The sequence below is a fragment of the Danaus plexippus genome, chromosome 28 (assembly GCF_018135715.1).
Source record: "Danaus plexippus chromosome 28, MEX_DaPlex, whole genome shotgun sequence".
In the NCBI taxonomy this organism is placed as follows: domain Eukaryota; kingdom Metazoa; phylum Arthropoda; class Insecta; order Lepidoptera; family Nymphalidae; genus Danaus; species Danaus plexippus.
Window position 1 is genome coordinate 3,036,044 of NC_083556.1, and position 7,503 is coordinate 3,043,546.

Genomic DNA, 7,503 nt, shown 5'->3' on the forward strand with positions numbered 1-7,503 from the left:
TTCAACATTGCCACATATCGGCCGCTCTTAATAAAAATGGATACAGGGAATTTAAGTATTAAATAAGGCGCGTACTTAACAAACGTTTGTTTATGTCAGATGTGATAACAAATATATCTGTGAGTTTAATTTACCTTTAATAAACCGAGATATATTTATGCTGGTTACAAAGACTTCACAAAAAAAAAAAATACCAATTTCGTGTTCGTTTCCGAACTTTAATATGAACGATTATTTAAATGTCTCTCAATTTAAATGTATTAGTATTTTTTTTGTCACGTCATATCCTCGATGTTACTTTTCTAAAGATTTCTCGATTATAATTATCGTAATACCAATATTATCGAAACTACTCGACGTTTCTCAGAAACCGCGTCTGTACTGAGATTAGTTAATTTAATTTTAATAATAAGATAAGTCTTTTAAACCGGACTTGAAGTCAGGTCAGGATAGGTTGGAAATTTTCCGACGATCATAAACAATATTAATAATTTAGTTATAAATGTTAAAAGAGAAAGTTATTCCGTCATAATTCAATCGTGTTTGAGACCGAAAACTTTTCTTTTTGCTATGTTTTAAACAAATCGAATGTGTGTAATATATGTGTCATTACTAGACTATTATATATCTGCGGGGAGGCAGTTGAAACTGCTAAGCATTTGCTGGTGGAATGTGGCGTACTCCTGGATAGCGATCAATACTCGCGTCGTCACTATAGGGTTTTAGAAATCGTAGGTGAAGCGGTTAGTCTTTCGGTAGCCAGAGTGCAAAAAGAAATAACCACAAACGAGCGATCAATAGGTTTTGTGAGAGAAGACGCTTGAGCTATGAAATCAAATGTTTACCCTTACTCTATCCTTAATGCGGCTGCAGATTCGGTAAAAAATATGGTTACGTATGAGAAGTAATATAAAATCCCAGAGGATAATTTGCGTCGGCGTCCAGACCGGACATTTTTCTGTATTTGCGAATTTTAAAGCGCGCTGTGTTAATAGAGCTTACGGTTTCTTGGGAAACCAACCTTCTTCAAAGACCATTCCATCAAAGTCAACAAGTATTATGAGTTCACTAATGAACTCGCTAAGGATAGGTTCGTCGTAGATTTGTACGCGGTAGAAGTGCGATCGAGAGTTTTAACAGCTGGACCTCTCTTCAACCTATTAAAAGACTTGGGCCTGTGTAGAACTAACATCAATTAATTTTTAGAACGTACTCCGAAGGCAGCCCTAGTAGGCTAATTTTAAATTTGGTAAGGTAGAGAGAGAAGCTTGGACGGTGGAGGTGAGCGTTTACGCGTTAGATACGGTCCCCTTAAACCTGCACCTGGGTCGCAAGTCCCAGGCACTGTTGAAGCTCCTCTCCCTGCAAAAAGTTTTCATATTGTCCCGTCTAAGACTCCTTTTTTTCCGCGTTTAATTTTCAATACGTTTTGCCTCCGCAACAATTTTTTAATTATTATTATTTATTTTTATGAGATGATTTTATTAAGCAGTTTCGATATGATGTACAAAATATAGTATATTTAGTAGAATGAAATGTATATTATACTTGGGAGTGTTTTCGGGTATATCTCGCTCTAATTCCAGAAGCAATTTCTGTGATCGGACAGCACGACGCGCGGTGACTCAATCTTTTCGTTGTAGATCTTCCTCTCATCAGGACGAAGTGATACGCTTCCTCCTTCCTCATGCAGTAAAGGATTGGAACAGTTGTCCTATGACTGTGTCTCCTTAAAATTATAATTAGGGTATCTTGAAGGCTACTGAAATAGTGTATTCACTACCTACTTCTCCACATCTATCTACCAGCGGATGGATTAACAGTCAAGCTGTTTCCAGTCATTATAAATAAAATACCATCTGAAATTATACAACAACGTTATTATTTACTTTTGGAATGTCTTTTCTTTGAGATTAAGCAAAGTATTCTATAAAAAAGAACCTGAGGGTAGTTTAGGAACGAGATATAAATTTTATGCAAAAATTTTTTTACAGTCATTGTAATCACTATAAGTTTCTATATTGAAAAACTATTAAAAGTACAAAATTGTTCAACACTCGAGTCTTTTGTGCTAGTCCGTAACACGACATGATAAATGTTTTCTCAGTAATCAATATCTCATCAGGAATCTTTGTTTCAAATTGATTATAGACGCGTTGAAAACAGATATGAAAAAAATTTTCAAGTACGTCCTTAAATAGTTGGCTTTGTTTTAAAATATCATCATAATGACGTGGACTTTTATAGTTATTATATATTGATATTTACGACTGGCCACACAGACGAGATCTGGTTGTTAGTTGTGTTTTTTAAAATAAAATGAAATGACTTAACAAATAAGGTGTTCTTCATGGTCGTTTAACCTAAATTGCATTAACTCGTAGCCAGGAATCGCCTGTCGGTGGCTCGAAAGGTTAATAAAAATCATTAATTCTGGCATACTTCTTTGTCGGCAAATATTGGGAGTGCCTCTTAAAACTTAAAAGCCTTGTGTTTTAGACTTTTAGAACATCATTTAAAAGCAATAAGATGTGTAGTGTTACGGTTTCTGTCAAGTTGATACTTTTTAAAGGTTGCGAATTATTTAGAAATAAATGTAAAAAATAAAATAAAATAAAGCATAGATTGAGGTAGAATAAAATACTGAAACTATTGAAATCGTAACAAAACCGTTTAAAACGTAACAACAGACAAAAAAAATGAATGAGTTAGTTGAAAATCTGTCTAAAGTAACTCATGGGAAGAATAGAATGATATCATCATCATCATCAACCTATCGGACCTCACTGCTGAGAAAAGGCCTCTTCTCACATGGAGAAGGTTGGAGCATTAATCACCACGCGTGCTCAAGGCGGGTTGGCGATTTCAATCTTATAATTTGAATTTATATGACCAGGTTTCGTCTCGATGTTTTCCTTCATCGTCCGTCAGTGGTGTCTAAATACTTCTTAGAAAGTACATATGATTCGGAAAAGATCACATCGGTACTTGCCGGGTTTCGAACCCGCGCCCTCGCGTATGAGAGGAGGACCTTTAACCTCCAGGCCACCACGACGAGAATGATACAATATTGTAAAATATGTCACCCTGTTGGCAATTTTTTTAAGCTAAGGCTTCACTCGCACTGGATTCGTGAGATATTTTCCCTACATCATTTTTTTTATTTGTTGGACGATATAATCTTGAGTTCTGAGTGGATTGGCTGTTTTTAATAACACTGACGTCACACTTCCAATGCAAAGAAATCTGTTAAATATAAAAGATAATATAAACATACAATAACGTTAGCTAGCTTATCGCAAGCTCGCCTAAAACAACACGCTTTAGCCATAACTTTTGTGAAGATAATATCGATCAGATATAGAATTAATTGTATTAGATATGGCTCGGTACAAACAACACATACTTAGTAATTCCATTAACTTGTAACGCATCACATTGGATTAAATGACTTCATCATTCTGAATATTTTTGTTTTTTCACTTAAATTTTTTTTGCGTCAGTAATATTATTGGATAACAGTCATTTGATATGACTGAATAATACTCATAAATAATCCTTACTTGCATGTTCAATGTGCTTGGTTAAATTGCTTAATAAAAAAAAAATTATCTATGATCGAACATGTGATACGTAATAATGAAGCTCGATATTTGAAAATATATATATACATTTATAAATAAAATATTTTTGTTATATTTTAATAGCAAATCATATTGAAAATGTGTTGAATCAACAGTCAAATCGAGAATCCTTAGATTTTTATTTCATATTTAAAAATTTTCCCAGGGTCCGAAAAGAAAACATAGTCTAAATTTCCCAAAAGCAAGCTTAGACTCTGTTTTCTTTTAAGTATACGTCCATCTAGAATATCATATGTATATTTTAAAACTTTCTTGTTGGTTGTCTTGAAGGGATCGCTTTTTAGCGATAAGGCCGCACAGATTGTACATTTTATCTGCAATAGTTTCAATAGTTGTTAATTTAAGGGTGTACAATAAAGAATATTATTATTAATATTCTTAACTAAACCGGATGTAGGTGACAACAGACTGTTTGAATGGAGAAATATACCAGAAATACTTAAACTTCTTCGTTGACAGAAGTCTGGTGGTAGAGCCTAGCTGTGCTCAAGTTACTGCAGCTCGAACATGGGCTGGCTCGACCGGGGAAGTACCGCCCTCTCACAGAAGATCGGCGTGAAGTAGTCTTTAATGGCTGCGTTTTATCGGATGAGTGGGAGAGCCGGTTGCGCTTTCCCTTTTCCCACCCTTTCCTCCCCCTTCCCTAATCAGGGGTGGCAGCGCATCCGCAAAACTATGATGTGGATGTCGCCAGTTTATACGCTAGAGCTATGTTACAAGATATTATAAAAATAATAGGTTAAACATTCTTTTAGCTACCAAAGACATTCTATGTTCTGAAATCTGGAAGTTAATGGCACAGGGAAATAGAAATAGAAATATGGATTTAAAAGAAATTAATTGTGTACCCTCTAAAGTAGATCGCTGAATATACTCGTACTGCTCTACGCCTGAAAGAAGCAAAAATCGTTATTTTTAATACGTCACTAATCTGCTTTTAATTATTCTTTAACTAGATTTTTTTCTCTTTGTGTAGTTAAAAAGTCGTAAAAGAAGATAACTGGGAATTGATTATAATTATGATGAAAATGTTTTAAAGTGAAGTTAGTAAGATGCATCAAAACTCAGTACAACAGTTCAATGTCAGGAGCGTGGACACAGCACATCCCTAGACGCGACCAAGGCGTCTACGTACTATCTTTTCAACTGTCAATGTCATTTCGTATTTTCCATAATTTTCTGTAAACTCTGGTTTTATTTGCTCTAGGATCGTGGAATATTTTGCCAATATCAACGTTTTTATTTGTAAATGTCATATTATATAAAAGTCGTCGTGTTTCTTCCCTGTATATAACTCAGTATTATCAATATGGTCTGTACAGTATTATTTGTAGTTTTAAAGATACATATAATATATAATGAAGTGAGATTTTTAATAGTGTTTTATATGATTAATATAAATAAGTGTCCTTAACAAACAGGTGATTTAAATATTAAAAAAAAAAACTACGCATTCGTTTTTTTTTTTAATATTTAGAGTAACATAATGTCGTCAAGATAAATTTGAATGAGGAATTAATAGCCGTTAATGAGATCTAAGATTTTCGCGAGTATTCATTTAAATGAAACTAGTGTTATTCGGATTTACTGCGCGGATTTTATTATTTAAAAACTACATAATCCCGACGTTTCGGTTACTTTGCAGCAACCATGATCACGGGCAGACGAGGTGTGACACATAATAAAATAAACAACATATGAATAAATATTTTAAAAGTTGCGAATATAATGATGTTATTCTATACATACTTTAGCTTTTATAGAGGTCAGAATTTGAAGCAATATTTAGTTAAGATTTCAAATTTGGTACATTTTAGCAAAAATTAACAAAGTAATAATAATAAGTCTTGGATTTGAAGTGTCTAGATACCTTAAGGTCAACAAATTTCAAGAGGAATAGACATCAGAATTTAGTTAATTATTAATTCAGAAGAATATAATGAATAGCTACAGTTTACATGTCTTATATTTTGTGTGGCATCGGTTTATACGATACGGTCTATTCAGTTAAAATCAAAATGTGATAATAACTATTTTTCGCTTGCTTTCCTTTTATAATATTATAATTTTTTTCATCTGATTAAACCTATTAGCTTTTAACTGTAATACACAAAAATATGACGATTTTTTTTTACTGAAATCTAAAATAATAGTTATTTCGCTTGGTATTGACTAATCGTTTTATTTTGCGCGACCAGTCCGGCAACCATTTTGTTTTTACAATTATATTGAACAATAATCACGCATTGAGAAATATAAACATAAAATGATCGCAGAGAATTACAAAATGAAGAAAGATTTATGAGTCCACTAACTGTCCATTAAGAAGAGGAAATATTAAGACGAGAGTGGTTGGGATATATGGAGTCATGGCTTCCAAACACATGTTTTCCCGTTAGAAAATTTTATCCAGGAATAAATTGGTCTCCACTTCACAAGACGCTAAGATATTTTTACCAATTCGTTTGTGGAGTGTCCAACACTTTGTTCTCGTTTAGAAGATACTTTTTTAAAATTAAAGACATTATTTTTTATGATAATTATAAAATTAATTGTCTTTTACTATTTCTCAATCCTGTTAATCAGATCGCTTTTCTGTAGATTTAATTGACCTGAGCTCCATCCTCCATTTACCCGTTCACCACTTGTACACCGTGTCGCAGTGCAAGTAAGTCCACTGTTGAACACGATTTGTCTACCCCTTATTTATTTCGATTTTAAATACTGAAGTTTCTGATTGAACGTAAAAACGTAAAAAAATCCAAAAACTGACATATTTTATTCAACTTTAAAATGAGAAAAACAAGTAACTTTTCATAAAATTACACACGGACGATAACTAACAAAAAATATAATAAAATAACAGTTATATAGAATAAAATTCAATCTCAACAAGTCTGAATAAGTATTAAATTACATATTATAGATTATAAAAATCGACAGCAAATCAAAGTTTTGCTAAATCGTCTGTAACAGTCACGCCGTGAATCTGTCACAGTTTGCTCAGCTGTTTTGCGAGTAATATGTCATTGTTCGATCGATTGTTTTATATGAAAAGAAATATTAAAGTCACTTATAATAATATCCAAAAAATCTATTAATTGATTTTAATGACGTCATCTTACGATATACCTATCGCTGTTAGTTAGGTAGCTGACGATATGACACCGCTTATTTAATGATGGAAATATTTTTCACTTATGATAGAAATTTAATTATTATACCTTAATTGTAATATATATGTACGGTGTAGGTTCGGCGGAAATTTGTAGGCAGTAGAGTTGGGAGCGAGAGGTAAAACAGCTGAGTCTCTACATGCTCCCTCTCAACCTACTTAAAGGCTTGGAGCCGTTCAGAACTAACATCAGTACATTCTTAGAACGTACTTAGAAAGCAGCCCTATTAGGTTCGTCTCAAATTTGATTAGGTACAGAGAGGAACTAGGAAGGTGGAGGGGAGCGTTTAACGCGTCAGATAGGGCCCTTCAAGCCTTACCTGGGTCTCAAGTCCCAGGCACGTCCCAGTGAAAGCGCCCAATGTTTAAATCAATTCCATTAAATTTATGCGAAAAAATTCTTGATTTTTCTAACTATCTTGCAAAAAAAGTCTCCTTAATTGTCTACTGTCCAGAGAAAGTTGCATTAAATTTAGTTAACTACACAAATTCTGCGTAGACCATCAGATAATATAATTGGAAAAAAAATATATATAAAAAAAGTATGTAGTTAATTTAACGATCAGCTCTTGAAATACCATATATTTATTTACTTATACATATAAAATAAAAACATTGTACGTGTGTAGACACCATTAAAAGAAAACTCTTAGATATTTTTGGGTTTAAAGCTATAATATTTTT